Raw genomic sequence first — 16,755 nt, 5'->3', positions numbered from 1 at the left:
ATGCATAACATACTTGTTGTGCAACCAATAAATTTGGAATGTGTACATACGTATTATCGCCAATATTCGTGTCCTGCATAGATTCTATATCATAGAATATCAACAAGGCTTTCTTTGCGTGCATGAGTGAAGGAACACCTGGTTTCAAGCATTGGCGATCGGGAAGCATAAAACATTGATGTGATCCTGGAACAATCTTCTTACAAACATTGCAAAAGATCTCATTACAATCATGAAGTCGTTGTCCAGTATGCACAAAGGAATATACTCTGTAGCATCTAGTACATTGCTTCACCATTTTGCATACAGGTTCCCCATGATGATATACAATATTACGATGATTATTAAAACATTCTTCGCCGTAAAATTGACGATTGCAGTCGTTGCATAATACCGGCGTTTGGTTCTTGTCGCATAGTGGTCTCTGTAGACATTTGGAGCACGTTACAGGACAATTTTTCACATGTCTGTTACGTTCACTGTATTTTTTATGGCACGCTTCACAGTAGAACTTGGTTGCAAAACAAGCAGTTAAAGATTGGATGATATCAAAATGGCCAGCCAAACAAATCAAATTTATGGGAGTGCGATTTTCATCGTTGGGCCCCTCGTACATGATGTCACGGCCTGTGAAACTGGTATACACTGCAATTTTATATTCTTTGAGGTATGCCTGGAATTGTCGTATTTCATTTACACTGGCACCATGATCCAAATTCACTCCTGCATTTGCACATAACGCATCGACTTCTTGGTCCACAATACATTTTCTCTGATTTTGATACTGCTTATGTCGTTTTACATCTACATTCTTGTATTTTTTCAGGCCAATAGCAATAACAAGGGCGTACGCCAGGCACCTTGAATCTTGATTTTTTACACGTACAATCCCTCGCTTGCTACGTAACAATTCTTCATTTTGAAGTACTCCTTGCCGCAAACCACCGCCATAGCCACGTGGAATATCCACACGATGGAAATGAACGGTGAATGGTTCGTGCAGGAGAAATGCATTGTTACTTTGTAACACTCTTTCAAAGGAGGCCCACATCGTTTCCAGTGTTAGGTTTCGTGCTTGGCGAAAACTCACCCAAAATGGTTTATTCGTGTTGCGTGGTGATATTACTGATAAACCAACCATCGCCTCATCGTCGACATTGGCTAACAAATGGTCCAGCATTGCTTGGAAACTGTTATGTACATACTGTATGATATCGGTTCCTACGGGTGGTGCATTAAATTGAATTTCGAGCATTCTGCCCTCAATGTTAAATCGTCTATAATGACGAGTGATTTCATTGCGAACAGTAAAACCCGATTCGGCCATGGTTAAAAATGAAAACAAACAAACAGGTACGGTAAAACAAATATGTAATGTGTGGAAAAAAGGAATTGAGCAGCGTGAATTTACTACAAAAGAAAAGAAGAAAGAAAAATCTTAATCACCTGATAAACAGGAAATCATAACGTTTATGATAAATTCTTAACTAAGTAATTCATGTAAAGGTCCTGAGTTTGATTCCTGGCGGTGACGTTCAGAATCTCATTATGAAAGCATATGTACTAGAAATCAAAGTTTTTTTTTAAAAAAATAATTATGTTACTGAAATGAGTGTTTTATTGCTGTCAAACTCGAGAGCATTACATCAGCATTTAACTGACCTACCATTCTATAGTGATAAAAAGAATGCATGAAATGAATAAATGTTTCATCAGTGCTGAGATGTGATAAAGCACGCGTAAGCATTTTTTTTCCCCACTCACAACGACCTTTAAATGATGCGTTTGCAAGTTGAAGAGATTCATCAAACATTAACGTAACACATACGTAATTGTCGAAACAAAATCTGTATAGCGTATTTTTTTATTATTATTGTGACTAAGCGGTTAGCGTACATGGTTCGGACGTGGAATGCCCTGGTTCAAGCCTCGGTGGGTTTGCTTTCCACGTCGGGGCATGTCAAGCCTTTTCTGTAATTTAATATTCTCACGCGTTATCATACATTCTTTTCAAAACTAAGCTAAATGGTTGACGTACATCTCATAATACATAAACGTACATAAATCGTCTATAATGACGAGTGATTTCATTGCGAACAGTAAAACCCGATTCGGCCATGATTAAAAAATGAAAACAACAAACAGGTACGGTAAAACAAATATGTAATGGGAAAAAAGGAATTGAGCAGCGTGAATTTGAGTTGATTTTTTGATTTTTAGTTTAGCGTCCCTTTCAGCAGCGAGGTTATATGAGACGTGGACCTACTGATTAACGTGGAATCCGAACCACATGAGCTCCCGCCGGGAATCGAACCCGGGTCTCCCACGCCAAAGGCGCGTATGCTAACCGCTTAGCCCAGGAAATCATAACATTCATGATAAATTCTTAACTAAGCAATTCATGTAAAGGTCCTGAGTTTGATTCCCTGGCGGGGCGTTCAGAATCTCCTTATGAAAGCACATGTACTAGAAATCAAAGTTTTTTAAAAATAATTATGTTACTGAAATGTGTATTTTATTGCTGTCAAACTCGGAGACCATTACATCAGCATGTAACTGACCTACCATTCTATAGTGATAAAAAGAATGCATGAATGAATGTTTCAACAGTGCTGAGATGTGACAAAGTACGCGTAAGCATTTTTTTTTTCTACTCACAACGACCTTTAAATGATGCGTTTGCAAGTTGAAGAGGTTCACCAACCATTAACGTTACACATACGTAATTGTCAAAACAAAATCTGTATAGCGTAAATCTTTTAACCAAATATTCATGCACTCTTTTTTATTTAAGCGGTTAGCGTACATGCTTCTAACGTGGAAGGCCCTGGTTCAATCCTCGGTGGGGTTTGCTTTCCCACATCGGATCGCTGTCAAGCCTTTTTTGAAATTTAATATTCTCATACGTTATCATACATTCTTTTCAAAACTAAGCTAAATGATTGACGTACACGCCTCTGGTCTTGGTTCAATCCCGGGCGGTTGCTCGAATATCACGTTAAGCTGAAGGGGGACGCTAATGCTTTCAAAGGGTATCGAACCATATTATTCTCAGACATAGTTTTTAATATTCTGTAATGCATTCTTTTCAAAACTAAGCGCACACATCTTTGGCCATGGTTCAATTCTCGACGGGAGTTCACATTCAACATTAAGCTGAAGGGACGCTAAACCATATCATTTATCGTGCTTACTTCTAATGTGTGGGGATCCTGATTCGTACTCCCACTTTCCCATTCCACTAATTTCTTCATAGTCTAAATATTTCGTACTAAAAGTAAAACAGTGTATGAGTGATCCATCCCCACAAATATAAAATAAAAATGATTTTCGAATCTTGGGTGACAAATAAAATCTCACTGAACTTACCTCAAATTCAATGAACAAAAAGTCGGTGCAGTAAAGCTTAAATGAAGACACTTCTAAAAAAGCAGATCTTCTTCACTTCACAGTTGAGAGCGATGTAGGATTTGAAAAATGAAATTTAGATTTTTATTTAGGTCGTTGTGAAAACGATGTCATCATCAACCAATCAGAAACGAGGAAATTTATAAAATGACATCACAACGAACCAATCAAAACGCTCGCTGCTTTTGTCATGAATCACGAACGAAAACGATGTGTAACAATCGATCGTGACGTCATTCAAGTTTCTCAATAGTTACAACATCTAGTATCACAGTTCTGATCCCAAATGCTTTCTGTCAGGATCATGTCACTACTTGTCGTAACTGTGACGACATTTCATTTTCCTCATATTCCATACGAGAATGTCAATGTTTGCTTTTTTTTCCATGAATCATGCTGACACGTTCGTAGTAAAACAAAAGTAATGCGATCCGCTGACGTTTGCATTTTCAATCATATGTGCTTCTATGTCTACACACAAAAAAGTCTATCAGCATTTTATTTTAATCCACGTTACACTGTCAGATTTATTTTCTTAAAGTATATGTGTATCCTTTTCAAGAACCATGGTTCGAAACCCACCAAGATCGATTAAAAACCGAATTCATTCATAGCTAAACGGTTAGCATACACATCTTTGGTTTGAAAGACCTGAGTTCGATTCCTGGAGAAACATTTCTTAGGATTTTTCTAAAACTTGGTTTAAATTTCGTTTAGTTTAAAAAGTTTAGTTCGATAAAAAGTTTGATTTGAAAATTTTTAGATGTGATTTACATCTTTAGTTCGAAACTTTTGTTTTTAAAAAATGTTTTAGTTCGACAAAATTTTGTTTCAATTTTTTTTTTAGTTCGAAATTTTTTTTGGGTTCGAAAATTTTGTTTGAAACTTTTTTGTTTCAAATTTTTAGTTCGAAATTTTTTGAAATTTTTGTTTCAAAATTTTTTAGTTCGAAAATTTTTTTGTTTGAAAATTTTTGTTTAAAATTTTTTTAGTTTTGAAATTTTTTTTAGTTCGAAAAATTTTTAGTTTAAAATTTCTTGTACTCTGCGGAACCGTTTCGAAAAGAATCGGAGCAGTTTAGGTAAAAAAAAAATCTGGCAACACTGTTTCCATTAATGAAGCGCTTACTGAGCAATAAATCGCTGAAACTCACAACAATGTGTTATAAGAAATCTACAAGCGACACCCCTCTTTCACCATTGTTACTTCCAGAGACATAGGCTACTAATTCAAGGACAGGATCTCCATCAAGGTAAGAAAGCTGGTAATCATCTTATCTGCCAAAGAGAACGATAATATTTAAGGTAAACTTCAGTACAATATCATGATACCAAAAAAGGGTTATTTAAGGTGGAGGTTGAACCCTTCATGGGAACTTTACGCATAACCATTAAAAAAAAATCCCGGTCTAGGATGGATCGCCGTCATATCGCTCTGTATTTCCCTCATGAACTGGGGGGGGGGCTAAGATCATGTGACTTCTATCCACCAATCAAAATTGAGGTACCAAAACACGCATCTTACACATAAAATAAAACAAATAAGTGAGGGGTTTTTCCCATGTAACCTGTTCACTGTGTGGCGGGTCTAAAATCATGTGACCTCTATCAACCAATCAGAATCGAAATACCAAAGTATACATCAGAAAGGACACCCTAATTTCAAAAATCCTAGGACCTAAAATCACGTGATCTCTATCATCCAATCAGAATCAAGGTACCAAAGCACTTATCTTACCCGTAAAAGGGAACGAATTTTTTTAAATCCCAGAGCCTAAGATCACGTGACCTCTGTCAGCCAATCATCAGCGTGGTACCAAAGCATTCATGTTACCCATAAAAGGGAACGAATTTCAAATATCCCAGGGTCTAAGATCACGTGACCTCTGTCAACCAATCATAAACACTCATCTTACCCGTAAAAGGGAACGAATTTCAAATATCGCAGGGTCTAAAATCACGTGACAGCTATCAACCAATCAAAACACACATCTTACCCGTAAAAGGGAACAAATTTCAAAAATCCATGTCATAAAAGAGAATGAGGGATTTCCCCGCAGGGTGACTCATGACGTCATACCACGTGACCTAAAAAATTTGAATTTCCCGCGTGGGCGGGGCCTAAAGTCACGTGACCTCTCTCAGCCAATCAGAATCGAGAAAATTTTTGCTGACTCGGCGAGATATACGCGGACCACTACTACTCCCGCCCTTTTGAAGCAACCACACCTCTATTCTCGAGCCGAGTAACTACTACGCGTTTGATATCAATAAAAATCAAAGACTCCTCTGTGATGCTAGTAACTTCTCCAAATTTGTGGAGCAAGCTAAATAGGTGACTCCGTGCGAAATGTGGCAGGGTATATGATTGTTTTACTACGTAGAAAAACTTATAAACTGCATAGAAATGCTGGAAATGGAGATTACAAAAATCATTATAAGTTTATGAAAGAAAATGTAGTAATTAGCACAACATTTTCTAAGGAGAATCAACCGAAATTCGGGGTGATGGACTATGTAATGATGAAAAGATGCGGGTTTTCTTCAAGGGCGCCGATCCTGTGGGAGCCCGGGCTCCCCAAAGCTCATGTGGGCCCCCTATTGTATTTATGAATATACAATATTTGGCATAATTAGAGTGCAATTTGTCTTAAAATCCTGATAAATATACCTTCTGCATCTGAATGCCCTCCCCCCCAAATTTACAGAGAAATCGGTGCCCTTGGTTTCCTTGCGTTACGTGAGTGATCCGGGATTCCAGGTCGGAATGTCAGGGGATTCTGGTGTGGCTCAAAGTACTGTCTATGACTACCTGAAAATGGATTGTTTCCGGAAGTGTGCGTAATATACAAACAGCAAAGGCAGAGTGGCAAGAACAATATACATTTCCGGGTGCTATCGGAGCACTTGACTATACACAAGTGGCATTAAAGAAACCTAGTATTTTGGATAGTAATACGTTAATAGGAAGAGCTATTTCGTGGCTAAGCGGTTAGCGTACATGCCTTTGGCATAGGAGACCCGCGTTCGATTCCCGGCAGGAGCTCATGTGGTTTGGATTCCACGTTAATCAGTGGGTTCTGTCTCATATAGGCACGCTACTCAAAAGGACGTTAAACTAATAATCAACTCAACTTAACGTTGATAGAAAGGGTGTATACATGAGAATGTATTTTGTTTATGTCAAGGCAAAAGGGGACACGTATGGTGTAGAAAACGCAATCACATGGACGTGATTTATGACGTGGGTGGCTGGACTTTTTAAAAAAGAAAACAAAGGAGCCAAGTGTCTGATTTCGTTCTTAAAGCCAAACAATCTACAAAGACCTTGGACAACACGTGATATGCTCTTGTCGTGTTAATCTTGATATTGCTGGATTCCAATCAACATCCATCAGCTCAAATAGGTTCATTCCCATGGTTTCAGTATTACTTTCTTCTTTCCCGTTTTTTTTTTTTTAAATTCTTCTTTTTTATTTTTGTTTTATTCTCGCTCGAATATTAAAGATTCTCTTTTGAATTTGTGTCTCAGTCGTAGATGTATTTGATATTTCGTTGCATTTCACTGTAATTACCTTCAAAGTTTCGGCTTTCCTTCGTTTACTTTCTGGTAGCTGTGACTTTGAAAGTACCACTGGAAACTCTTTTACAATATCCATAAATGCACTTTGATTGAAGCTGTCGTTGCTACTTGCCCGTTTCATGGCTTTTAAGATACTACACCATAGGTTAAAAACAACGAAATGACTGCGCGATGAATGGAAGAAATGAGTAATCACTTCTTTTATTGATACGACTCAGTGCTACGTGCAGAGGAAGCGCGAGTAAACATTCATAAATCTGGAGCAGACTAGACCTGAGTAGTGGCTTGTTTTATTGATACGAAATTGAGGGAGGAGATTACTCCAGGTGTAGTTACTCCGATTCTCGAGCAGAACTTCTCAGGAGTAGTTACTTATTTTTATTGATATCACCCATTGTCCCACGTTTTTCCCTGTTAGGCTTAGGGAGACTATGATTAAAGCAAGTTAATTATGACGGGCAAATTAGTGGAAGAAGAAAATGGAAGGAAATTAGAGTGTCCCGAAAAAACCCACGAGCACGGTTTTGATCACTTCAAGCTTACTTGCCTTGGGACCGAACCAAGTACCCCACCCTCAGATCAGAGTTGGAGTGGGTCAGTGGGTCTGTGGGTCAAGTGGGTCGAGTTTTCTGAGTGGATCAGTGCGTCGACGGTCAACGATATGTGAACCACTGCGACTCACCCCCACCATGAGTCACTGTGACTCACCATTACGCACTGCGTTCCACCATGACCCACTGTGACACACCGACCAACTCTTATCTATGGACCACTCTACTTACTGCATTGTAGACAGAATCTTCTGAAGAGTATATTTTTATTTCACCCTCGACAATAGCCATAGGAACTAAATACATGTTTCAGTATGGATGCAGTTTGCGATTGTCCAAGTCTTCTGGTGTATGTATTTTGTATTATATTAATAGAAGAAAATGTCACCCTTGAAATTAAAGAAGAAGAAAATTGAAGAAGCAGCTGATGTTAAATTAATATCATGGCAGTCAAGCTGGAACGAAACAAGCCCTGCGGGACTACTGACCCGTTGTTACTACTACTACTACTACTACTACCTACTATGGAGTCGTAAAGCAAAAGTGCACGCGTAACGTAAGTAAACAACTTTTTTGAGTATTATTTATCGTATTTTAATGGAAAAAGTGTTATGGAAACTTAATAAAAAATAAAATATACGAATTAAAAAAGTTCATTTGAGCCGAGTTTGAACCCACGCCAAAAGTAATTATAATTACTAACCAGTTGTACTAGCAGTCTCGGCCACGAAGACCGACTGTAGTATGTGGTTCATTTCTACTATATTTGTGGTAGGTGGCGAGAAACGGATAACTTCAACTAATCACAACCGCGTATTTAGCTCCTATTGCTAGGGTCGAGCGTCCTTTAAAAGTATGCTTCTGAACACTGGTGAACTTGTCTCACGTTTTACTTTCATGGCCTTCATTACCCTTCCATTTTCATTTGTTTCTGTTTTCTTTCGTGAGATGAGTATCTATAAGTGAATAAAGAACTTCAGACATTTTTGGACATTGATATTTGTAATTGCAATAATAAAAATAGGACTTATACTACTACTTGGCTTTCAAGACACACAACCTGTAAGTTTTTACAGGAGCTAACTACTGGAAACAATACATTTTTGAATCACTATACTATATAAATTATTATATAAAAATGGATGTAACTATGTGTGCTTGATCATGACCAAATTGCAAAGTCAAATGAAATGACTTTTGGTATATAGTTAGGACTTAATCAAAAGTGGGATGTTATCATATCATTTCCATTATAATAATATCTTAAGGTGTAGTGGGGATCTGAATTTTTGCGAAAAAAATGAGTATCTCACAAGATGTTGAACTTACGGAGCTGAAATTCAGTATATTAACTCTTTATTGAAAATGAACATAACGTTTCATAGCATTTTAAAAAATTCTTCTTTATGAGGGGTGTGGCACTTCTATATATGCAAAATTGGTAGTGGGTTGGTTTGTAAAAATAATCGTAAACGGTCGATATTAGTTGAGAAACGAATTCACAAACAAATTGAGAAACAGAAACCTTGCGCTTTCTACTATAAAAATTGCTGAAGCTTATGTTTATTATATGGAGTGCTTAGGGCAATCAAGCAGTACGTTGGTCTACTTACCTTGATTTGGGTCTTTGAAATTTCAAGCGTTTTTCCACTGAAAAGTATCGATAATTCAACAAGGAAATAATTATACCATGATAATTTAATTGAAATTCATGGAAATTTGGCCCAAGACAAGAACTTTACCATTTTATATCGTAAAGGTCAGATCCACCGTTATTTTAACAGACCGGTGCTTGAGCGAGTGGCAGTAAAAATTCAAACTCCGATTAGTTAGAATTTCACAACCTGGTTTTATTATTACAAGTATAAACTCTTTAGTCAGTAGAGAAGAGACTGTGTATCATGTGTCAGAGTTGATAACGATGTGTTTTGGTAGGTGATGAGTCTGAGCGGGTGGGTGGGTGGTGAGTCAGAGTGGGTCATTGTGGGTTAAGGGTCCAAGTGGGTGATAGTGGGTTGTGGGTCAGAATGGGTTAAGGTTGGTGGAGGACCATGGTGGGTCAAGGTGTGTGGTGGTTCAAGTTTTCATTGACCCAAGCCATCACTGCCTCAGATAGTCCAGTGCTCGCGGTCCCGTGTTCAATTCCCGGCGGGAGATCCTTTGAAATTGTTTATGTCCTCGATGTATCTATGTTCGTGTCCCTGTCGTTCAAGGTTACTGGCAATAACTGTAAAACAAGTATTACTAATTATAATAAAGACAAGTTACGGAGATACTTTCGGTGAATCCGGAAAAAAAGTGGTCTGAAGCACTATATGTATACTTTTGTTTTATAATTTAAATTTGAAGTCTCTCGACTATAGTATTTTATCATGACAGAAATCAGTGTGTTTCGTCGTTATCGTAAACGTGTGCAATTGCTTCGTAAAAGAGTTTTCTGACTCTTACTTACTAAAGCAGTCTTAACGTAGTGGCGTGAGCGTTCGTTTCGTAATTCAGAGGTCCCTGGTTCGATCCTCGCCGCGGTAATTTGTTTTATCAACTACAATATCCATACTTCTGATGTGTAATAAAATGAAAAAAATATGCAATTTCTTTCGGTCTTACAAGTTAGAATGGAAACGGCTTTCTTCACAGGGGAAATACTAGCAAAATGGCGTCACATATCTATCTACAACCTTGATTCGTATAGTGTGAAAACGTAACGTGTTTAGCAAAGAATTCATGAATACAAACCCTAAGGGTCATGCTTAGGGACTAGTATGAGTCATAAATGTGTCTGAAACGTTATTGTTTCTGAGCAATTATTCCGAATGTCTTCCACTATTACTCCTACTACTAGAAATAATAATATTTTCGTTCGCCATTTTCAACACGTTCCATACATCCGTTCAACCAAAATTTGTAAATAGGAACTATTCTTTTTTATACTGGTATGTATATTTTGCTCAAATATCAATATAACGCATACATAAGCCAAAGTCTTTTATTCAAAGAAAACGTGTTACTATGTATCGTGGTGAAGACAACTCCTACTTAATTTCTGTTTAGGCATCCGAAGTTTCGAAATTAATATATTCCAGGAGCTGACACCTTCTTTCTCCCCTCTCGTTTCCTTTCGGACACTAATCCCTCGACCGTCTCCTTTAGCCTCACCGGCATAATCGTGGGACGTAAAACTCAAAGATTTCGTTTACTAATCCCTCAAAAGTATCTCTTATCCTTTCTTTTTGTTCCCTATCAACTTCAGTATGCTTATTTACATTGTAATAGGACGTAACATTGAGGCCTTAAATTTTCAGTAATAATAATAATAATAATAATAATAATAATTATAATAATTATTATTATATTAAAATTTTTAAAGTTGCCCTAAAATTAGGCAAAACTTACAGATATGTCGGGATTTCGGGAGGGTGTCTGGACCTGCAGGACACACCTCTGCAACTACCAAAATTTTAAACCAAAGTGTTGCACTAAAATTTCATGTAGAAACTATTCTACTGGACGTTTTGAGGAAGATAACTGTAATAAAAATAACTTCCCTAACAGCAGAAGAAGTGTTAGGCACATGCCATTAAGTCTCCCAGCTACTTTTTAGGTACCCGACACTTGTTACATATGGTATTTATGTGCTAAGTATGTACTTCAGCTACCTAAAGTTTTAGGTGCTTGTTATACCTAATTGATATTTGCGACTATTTACCACAAATGTAGCATTTATATACATGGCTCAGTTTCGCACTGTTATAGTCATTTGTTTTTATGTCGTCACTTCGGACATATATCTTTCATGTTTGAGGTACTTCCTTTAGGTGCATACTTTTTCAGATACTTATGACACGTAATTGATATCTGCAGCGACGCACGAATGACAGTCATGTGTTTGCATTTGCGGATACGGAGTAAAAGTTTCTCGAGCTTTCTGGTCCAATTTCTGTGCTTCTAGTCAGTGATGAAAATTTTCCGGAAAATTTCCGATTCATAAGAACATACTCCACTTATTCCTACATCATTGTTTAGCCGTGATGTAAGGTGTAAAATTTTCTTCTATAATTTTCCCGAAAATTTTCCGTTCTAAACAAATTGTTAAAAAGTGAAAGATCGTTTAAAGAATCTGAAAATTTTCATGGCTCAGACAATTTTCAGTACTATGTAGGAACAAGTGAAACAATTTTTCATGAATCGAAATATTTTCTGTCTTCTATGAAAAAATTGGTAAACTTTTTATGAGTCGAATATTTTTCATCATTTTGAAGCAAAAGGTGAAACAACTTTTTGTGAATCGGAAAGTTTTATTGCTCTGTAGAAACAAGTGAAAGGAATTTTCATGGATCGGAAAATTTTCATTGCGATTTAGAAAGAAGTTGAAAAACTTTCATAGGCCGGACAGTTTTGGATATTATGTATAGTGATGTTAGGTGGAAAATTTTCCACTATGTTTTACTGCACATTGATATATAAAATTCAATTCCTGTAGAAGGAAAATTAAACAGCAACAAATTATAATTTTCCAATTAGCTTTTGGGAACCGAAAAATGTTCTAATATTTCATGGTGGGAAGTAAAAATTTACATAGTGTTTCCCTGTCTCTCTCTCTCTCTATCTATCTCTCTCTGTGGCTGTGTATGTGTGTGTGTGAAATGCAGGAAACATACATCGAGTTCGTAGAGAACAAATATCCCCTTCAAATATTTAAAATTTAACAAGAAACCGAAAACAAACATTTGTGAATTTATCAATTGTTTGAAAAACAGAAAATTCCACTATTTCTTCACATATAGGCCTGCCTATGTAATGAAATAACTACATGAAAGTTCCTTATGAAGATTATTTTTGTAACAGAAAATAAGAAGAAATGCTTTTATTTTATTGTGTTTAACACTCGTAAATCATAATTTCAATATTGGATTTTGTATAATCAACATCTTAGAGCAGATATTTGTATTGTAAAACTACCTTTATAATGTATAAAATGTATTGGAAACAATGACGATTCGGTAGAACAAGTACATACATATATAAAAAAGAAATATGTTTTTTTTATTTTGTAAATTAAAATGAAATTACTTGCTGCTTTTAGGACGCAGCCCTAATAGTGCAGCTTTTTACGTTTCTTTTATTATTTTATTGGAAGAAGAACTACACAAATCAGCTTCCTTATTAGTTATATTTCACTTTACCTTCTGAATGAATATATGAATAAATAAATGTTTATGTCCAGAAAATTCTCAGTATTTGTTTCCATAAGTTACTTAAACTCGAATTTTGGATAGTCAAAAATTTACAGTAGGCATTTTATGATATCTCTACTTATTTATAAATGTTGCAGTATGTAAATCTGGAAAAGTAATAAAGTTATGAGAAAACTTCGTCTTACACGTATTAAACTGACGAAATATAATTTTGTGAGCTCAATGGTGGATTCTAGGGAAGAACGCATTGAAGTTTTCGAAACATTTTTGAAGAAATGAAGAATCCTTAGATTTTTACTTCATGAAACATTTTAAGACAATATTTATTACCAATAAATTTTACGGCTAACCAACGATGTACGAATAAGTGAAGTATGTTTTTATGAATCGGAAAATATTCACCACTTTTAATAAATTTAAATTTAAAAAAAAAATAGAATGGAATATTTGTATTCTACGAACTCGATGTATGTTCTCGGCACTTTACACACACACACACACACACACACACACACACAGTTGAATTGAGTTGATTTTGAGTTCAACATCCCTTTCAACAGCGAGGCTATATAACACGAGACCAACTGATTAACGTGGAATCCGAACTACATGAGCTCCCCTCTCTTTCCCATGCCAAAGGCGCATATGCTAACCGCTTAGGAACGGAGCTCGCAGAGGAAGAGAGAGAGAGAGAGAGAGAGAGAGAGACAGACACTATGTATACTTTTACTTCCCAACATGAAATATAAGAAACTTTTTCGGTTCCCGAAAGCTAATTGAAAAAATATAATTTGTTACTGACTAACTTTGCTCTACACAAATTCAATTTTGTAGCTCAAAGTGCAGTTAAATATAATGTAAAATTTTCCACCTAACATCACTATATATAATATTCAACATTGTCCGGCTTATGAAAAGTTTTTTTCTACTTCTATCTACATTGTAATGAAAATTTTCCGATCTATGAATATTAGTTTCACTTGTTTCTACAGAGCAATAAAACTTTCCGAATCACAAAATGTTCTTTTACTTTTTGCTTCAAAATGATGAAAATTTTCCGACTCATAAATAGTTCTCCAATTTTTCCATAGAAGACAGAAAATATTTCGATTCATGAAAAATTGTTTCGCTTGCTCCTACATAGTACTGAGAATTGTCTGAGCCATGAAAATTTTCATATTCTTTAAACGATCTTTCACTTTTTAACATTTCTGTACATGAATTCAGTCAATTTTATGATTACTGAGAAATTGTTACTTGATTACTGATATTTTTCTTTTTAGAACGGAAAGTTTTCCACTACTTCTAGCACACAATCGCTTAGAAAAAAGAAGCAACAAATGCATCAAATTTGGAAGATGAATTTTGAAGAAAGAAATGACATAACTGAAGAATAAAAAATAAGATGAATAATTCATTCATATATGAACAGCTAATTGTTTATGTAGTTAGGGATAACGAATTGTATTTTTAGATGCTAACTATTGCCGATCATCTGAAAGTGAATATGGAAGAAACATCAAATAAAGTAAAGAGACGCGCATCATTTTGTTATAAAATTACATGGCGAACGGATTTTATCTGATCCCAAACGGTTGTCGTCAAATATATAGGGTTACAAGAGCACTCTGATGAGCCAAGTTAAAAAGACCCCTACGATTTATGCCTCTACAAGCGACTTTTTCTTCGATGCCTCCCTGGCCAAGTCGGAAGAGCATGTGCCTAGTAATCAAAGGATTGGTGGCTCGCGCCTTCGTGTATTTTTTTTTACTTTTTTTTAGAGTGCTGTTTAGACTCACCTTAAAGTAAACTAATTACGCATTAAGGCGATTTAACATATTTTGGGGGAATAATTTTCGCTTATGGTATGGAAAAGAACATACCTAGATCATGTTAGGTAAGTTCCTCAGGTACATGTTAGACATATGCCTAGGGGCGGACATAGACCGTGACTACCACTTGCTGTCCATGATATTTCTCCCTCACAGGGACATAAGGCATATATTGGGCACATTTCCATGTACTTGAGGGAACATCATACACATATGCCTGTTATGTAATTGTGCTGTTCAGGTTAATCTCACTGAACAGTAAGGCATATAATAAACTAATTTTTAGAACATGCAGAAGTAATTATAAAAGATTTGCTACAAAAATACCTACACAGACCATAATAACTTCAATGAGCTCCGAAATACAAAGAAAGAAAATAGTGTATAAGATTCAGTCTACAAAGCAATTGTTACTTAAAGAATGGACATACGCTATTTCGAGAATCGAGATCAAACGAGAAATGTTTACGATACTTTTCGTCTCGTCTCGATTTCCATCTCCAAAGCGAGACGATAATTTGAGTTAGCCTTGTCCCGTCTTGAGTGTAAAATGTTTACTCCCGTCTCAATTTTGTTTGTTTTATATCAGAAACGAGATGAGAAATTCCTCTTCTGGTGAGCAACACTAAACAAAACCGAAATATTCTTGCCAAATGTTACATTTCTGGTTGTAATGTAATGCCCTGAGGGATAATGAGCTCCTAACTTTTAATCTTCTATAAGATAATAATAATAATAATAGTAATGATAATAATAATAGTAATAATAATAATAATAATTATTATTATTATTATTATTATTGAAGATTTGATAGTTCAATTATTGAAACATCCGAGTATTCAAATATCAGAAGAAAGTAAAACGTGTGTCATCGCCGATCAATCGTCATCAAAAATTATAAAGTAAAAAAAGTACCAGTTGTTCCTGGATCCGATTCGATTCGACTACCTTCAAATTACTGATCAAGCGCCTTGATCACTTAACCACGATTATTACGCAGCAATCGATTTGTTTTTAGTTTATTTACGAGTATAATACACGTACCGTATTTGATTCAAAATAAAGTAGTTTTGTGTTTTGTTTGTAAAAAAAATCTGTAATGTTGATAATTTAGTGAATACAATGATATATTGAAACAGGAACACTTGAAAAGGTGTCAGCCTGGCCGCGATTCGAACACGGGTCTACCGAATAAATGTTGAATGTATTAACCACTCACCTACTGCGCCACTTAACCTTCCACCCAAACTAATACCTAGTTAAAATCGTTTCATGGAAAAATATAAACAAGATACTTAAATATAACAAAAACAAACAAATATAAACAAAATATAAATAAAAAATATAAATAAGAAAATATAAGCAACTTGTGTGACTTTAATGACTTACTCGAGATTTCCTTGTTTAACTAAAAAAAAAAACAAGTTATATAGACGTTGCTCAATGAGGAAGATATGAAATGTTCTTCAAGTTGAGCGTACGTCATCGGCAGATCCGTAACTTGTGGGAGACAACTAACCCCCCGAGAAGCTCCTCGCCGCTCGAGGGGGGCCATTTTGAGACAAAATTTTCTTACTCCATATGCGATAGAACATGAAATTAGAAATGAAGCATCAAATAGGCTCGCTACATTACATAAACAAAACAGCACACAAAAGGTAAATAGAACAAAAATGAGTCGTGGACCCATTTGAGTAATATTCATTCGTATGGCTTTGAGATTCATCAATATTGTCCCCTTAATAATTTTGTCATGTATGGAATAGGCCCAGAGAGTAACTAACGGAACAGCAGACCTTGCCGTGCTGGAGGGCCCACAGGCTCCGCGGGTCCTTAAACATTATGAGAAAGTTGGAGAGAGGGAGCTAAATAATTAGAAAATCAACTTTTTCTAGGCGGCCCAAAAAGCTCATTAATGCTTGCCCCCCAGAAAGGAATCTAAGTTACGGCGCTGGTTATCGGTTGCAGGGATGGTCCCAATTTGCATTACGTTTCGTCTTTACCATAACTTCTAATTTCCAAAGAAGAAAAGAGGACATAAATCATTTTCACATTCTTTGAATTGTATCAACACGTGTAGAAATAGACATATCTATGTTTAAGTTCCGTAAATACTAGTTTATTTTCTTATATTCATATGAGGAGTTTGTGGCAAATTGAACCGGTGGTACTAGCCGAGTGATCCCG

The sequence above is a fragment of the Thermobia domestica genome, chromosome 6 (assembly GCF_964235325.1).
Source record: "Thermobia domestica chromosome 6, izTheDome1.hap1.1, whole genome shotgun sequence".
NCBI classification, from domain to species: domain Eukaryota; kingdom Metazoa; phylum Arthropoda; class Insecta; order Zygentoma; family Lepismatidae; genus Thermobia; species Thermobia domestica.
Note: the sequence above shows the minus strand (reverse complement) of the source record.